The following is a 5,000-nucleotide window of genomic DNA, read 5'->3' as shown; positions in this document are numbered from 1 at the left end:
GCATATAACCAAAGGTAAACACACTTTGGAAAAATATGTCCGTGACACACTCCCCCACTTAAACAGTTGACGTCCCCGTCGACTGGCAAAGCTGGAATCCTTCGATCTTCTGCCTCCACGCTTCACGGTCTTGGTACGTCTTCCACAGGCTTCTTCCATGAGGAGGCTCTTCTGCCTCGTCACGAACTTGTGTATCCTCCCCATGGGTCTTCTTCTTCAACTTCTGTTTATTCCTCGTGTGCTCCCACGAGGTGAAGATCTTCGTATCTTCAGAAACCGCATCAGTTCAGGTCGCGGCGTCACGATATCCTGACCTTCCACATGAAGGTCCAAGGGCGATGCTTCCCATCTGCCCATCTTTTCAGCCGCTTCGAGACTTTCTCCAAATTGGCTCGAACAGTGTCTGATCTACGCTTCCACTTCTTGGCAAGGTTACAAGTCTGAGGCTCCTTCTTCATACAAGAACGATCAACAGGACGCGACAATACATATTGTCCGTCGCCAACACTCATTGTTGGACTTCCGTAAGTTGATGATTTCTTCATAGTTGTAACACCTGATTGTGTTGCCTCCAACGAACGACCCCCGTTCTTTTGTGCTAACTTGCCGGCCTTCGTCAAACTCATGCCATCATGAGCGACAGAGTTTTCTTTCATGGATTCCTTTGACGCGTCTCGTTTTGGGCCATCAGCTTGACAGACCTGTGTACGAGCGGACACATGTGGAACCCCATGACTGCTCTTCCTACGTTCTGACTCAAAATCAAGTTTGAGCACGACTCTTCGTCTCCTTACTTGATTTGAAGTCAGATTCGACCGAGTACCGAAATGGCAGGCAACGTCGTTGTTCATCTCTTTGACAAGCGTTAATCTATGGGAACCCTGTCTCCCATCCCTCAGACTGTGTGCTATGGCCAACGTTTCTTCTTCAAACACTGTATCATTGCCCTTAGTGGCACTCTTCTTCTGATTCTCAAATTCGATAGGGTGTCTATTTTGCAGTAGGACACCACTCAACGCATGACTACACGCCTCAGCGTAAGTTTCAACAGGTTGGGTCACGCTCACAGACCCAAGAATTGGCCCTCTCCTCAGGGATTGCTTCAGGACACGGCTGTCGACACTGAACCGTCCTTTCTCTTCTTCACGTAAAAAGCCTTGTGCTTTATACGGAGCTCCTGCAGGTCTAGAGAACCCTGCACTCGACAATCTCTTTGATTGTCTCCAGAGTCCAGTGACTCTGAGTGTGCCATACGATGATTATTCTCCGTAGGCGATCCTGGCATGGGCAAACTCTCACGTTTCCCATCTCCATATTTCTCCACGACACACCTTGTGTCTTCTCGAACACGGTCCTCTCTCAGTTGCATGGCCGAGATCGTTCTCAGTCCTTTAGGTTGCCTAATGTCTGTCTGCACAACGGTGGGGTTAGACCCCGAGATCACCAGACATTTGGCTGCAGGCATTATGATCACTTGATGTTCGAGAAGGAATTCCATTCCAAGAACTACATCAAAGTCATCCATGCCTACAACCACGAAGTCAACGAAACCGCTCCATCCTCCCAACTGTATCACCGCCCGTTTTACTACTCCAACTACGGGTAAAGCTGTAGAATTCACGGCCTTCATTTTTCCCGTATCCTTCTTCCAATGAAGGTTTAGTCGTCTGGCTTCTGCCACCGTTATGAAATTATGGGTTGCACCGGAGTCAACCATAGTGCTTCTTGCATGGTTCCGGTTGATCCAAGTGTCCACATACATTAGGCCCCCTTTCGTGCGCCCACTTGTCTCCCCTGCTCTCTTTTGAAGGGACGACAAGAGTCTTATGGCTCCCACTCTCACATTTTGAACTCTTTCTTCTTGCCCAACTTCCTCCTCTGGTTGACCCGACGTGTCATCTGAGTCTGCAGCTAACGAGGCCTGGAAGGCATAGAAGGCAGCCTTATCCGGACATTCCCTTGCTCGATGTGGTCCGGTACAAATGTAGCAACTGATAGAAGCGTGGGATGTCCTCTGATTATTGGGCCTTTGCCCGTTGTTCCCTGTATTTGACTGGGAAGGCTTGCGGTCTCTACCGGGACTTCTATTTCCACTGACAACTTCGGGATAATTCGGTCGGTTGTTTCTGTCTCTTCCAGGTGAAGAGCTTTGTTGACGTCTCGTCTCTTGAACGTCACTAGACAGATCAAACAAGCGTTCAGCTATCGCATAGGCTGATACGAGGTCTTGGACCTTCTACTCGTATAGCTTAGTCCTTGCCCACGGCTTCAGTCCTTCAACAAAACTAAAGATCTTGTCCTTTTTAGTCATGTCAGATATGTCCAACATCAGCCCCGCAAACTGCTTCACATACTCCCGAATGCTTCCAGTGTGCTTTAATTCCCGCAGTTTTCGTCGAGCCAGAATCTCGACATTCTCATGGAAAAACTGCGAGCGGAGTTCTCTCTTCAAACTGTCCCATGTGTCTATTACACAACGCCCTTCCTGAATGTCAATGTATCGGGACCTCCACCATAACTTTGCATCCTCAGATAGATGCATGGTTGCCAATGTCACCTTGGCTTCCTCTGCCACGGTGTTTGTGGCTTTAAAGTACTGCTCAATATCGAAGATAAAGTTTTCCAATGCCTTTGCATCCCTTGCCCCACAGAAGGGCTTGGGTTCCGGGATCTTTATCTTGCCAACTGCCATCGCTCCTCCAGCTGGAGCTTGATTGGCCAACGCTCGCATCGTAAGGTTCACCTTCGTGTTCACCTCTACGATTTCATTTCTAACGACATCCAGGGTGGCTCGAAAGTCCTCTGACATGCCATTTATCATTTCTATTATATCCTTCTGGGAGTTATCTAACTCCATAACTCGCTCCTCCATCCGGGCAACAGAGCCCGATGAACTGTCCCCACGCTCGTAGGGAACATTTCCAATTCTCTGGATTTGTGACTCTAACATGTCAACTCTAGCCAACAAATCATGTATGGGTAATCCGTCTAGGCGACCGGACACCGCATCAACAGCAGCGGCTCTCTCGGAAACTTCCTCAAGCCGTTCTTCCATAAATCGGATGGAATCAGGAACTTCCATCAGGTGGAGCATCTGCTCTTCGATCCCCACCAATCGTTCTTCATGGGTCTTGCTCGCTCGTTTTGCAGTCGACATTTTATTTTTGTCCAAACTGTCACTCGGCCAACCTTGGCTCTGATACCACTTGTCACAATCGTAGCGTTTCAACCTCGAGACGGACGATTGTGCGGCACTTGTTCTAACTCACGAACAAGTCAGCCGATCAAAATCCAAGAGTTGTGGGTAACGTCGATGTATGTCGTAACCTTCCTTCGCGTTTTAGGGAAATTTTATTTATAAAACGCGGGAAAGAAAGAAATACATTGAAATAGACGTTACAATAAGCATTAAAGACTGTCAGTTGCAAGGAAAAAGGGTAGCTTGCAAAGAGTACAACTAATGCTTGGGCGGGGATTCAACTGGTATGCCTCCCCTATAGTACATTTTGAACATTTTCTTCTCTGGCAGGCTTGCATATGGAAAATGCCGAAACGTCACACCCAAGCTTTATGACCTAGAATGGAAAGCAAACACCTAAACTAGTTATGCAAAGTAAAGATGGGATAAACTGGGGGTAATCGGAGCATATAACCAAAGGTAAACACACTTTGGAAAAATATGTCCGTGACACCGGGCGCGCGCAAGTACCGAACACGCCCTGCCGCGCGCGCAGGTTCCGCCCACGCCCATGCCGGCGCCCAGGTGCCGCCCACGCCCCTGCGCGCGCGCAGGTGCCGCCCACGCCCATCAGCCATGCGTGCGCGCGCAGGTGCCACCCGCGCAAGTCAGCCATGCGTGCGCGCCTGCCTATGCCTACTATGTGATCCCCTCTATTGTGGTTTTTTCTCATGCCCGCCTAATGCCTACTATGTTCGCCCCTCATGCCCACCATGGAACCGTTCCATGGTGGGCATCGGCGGGCACATGGAAACCCTCAATAGAGTTTATTCACATTCTCCCATGCCCACCCAAGGCAACGCGTCCGACGTTGGCTAAGCCCTCATGACGGATCAGTCGCAGGGGCCGCCTTGTAAAGTAATTCCAACCAAGTGATTGGTAGAATCCTTTGCAGATGACTTAAATACGCGACATGGTATTGTAAATGGTAGAGTGGCCTTGCTGCCACGATTTATTCATATTCAGCCCTTCGACTCTCCGATTCGACCCTCCCCCAAACACAACAGATTTGTTTCTTCCAAATGCCATGGAGGTTATGTCTTATGTTGAAGGACGAAAACACAAGTGGAGGGATGGATTTTGAAACAAAGATGAGAAAACAAGTGGAAGTAGACTCTCGTCGAATGTCCAAGTACATGGATTGGATGCTCGTGTGGAAGTGAAGGCCAATGGCCGAGGCTTGCACATGGGTGCCTATGGTTCACGACAAAAAGCAATTTTGGAGGTTCTGACATTCTCCCTTGCCCACCAACACCAATATGCATGCCATGGTGTGGCTGTGCATGGGAAAAACATTAATAGAGGTTATTGACACTCCCCCATGCCCACATGCACGCCCCTCATGCCCATTGAAGGCCCCCCATGCACGCCTTTCGTGCCCGCCCAATGCCCACTATTTGCGTCCCCCATGCGCACCCAAGGCGTCAATGCACGCCCACATGCGCGGCGTGCGACTCCTCGCATCGGCGCGCGAGGGTGCCGCCCCCGCCCTTGCCGCGCGCGCAGGTGCCGCCCACGCCCGTGCCGCGCGCGCAGGAGTTGCCCACGATCGTGCCGCCCACGGCCGTGCCCTGCGCGCAGGTGCCGCCCCCGCCCTTGCCGCGCGCGCAGGTGTCGCCCCCGCCCGTGCCGCGCGCGCAGGTGCCGCCCCCGCCCGTGCGCGCGCGCAGGTGCCGCCCCGCCCGTGCCGCGCGCGCAGGAGCCGCCCACAACCGTTCCGCGCGCGCAGGTGCCGCCCACGCCCGTGCCGCACGCGCAGGTG

The sequence above is a fragment of the Cucumis sativus genome, unplaced genomic scaffold (genome assembly GCF_000004075.3).
Source record: "Cucumis sativus cultivar 9930 unplaced genomic scaffold, Cucumber_9930_V3 scaffold106, whole genome shotgun sequence".
NCBI classification, from domain to species: Eukaryota; Viridiplantae; Streptophyta; class Magnoliopsida; order Cucurbitales; family Cucurbitaceae; genus Cucumis; species Cucumis sativus.
The sequence above is the reverse complement of the archived record's forward strand: the minus strand, read 5'-3'. Positions refer to the sequence as shown.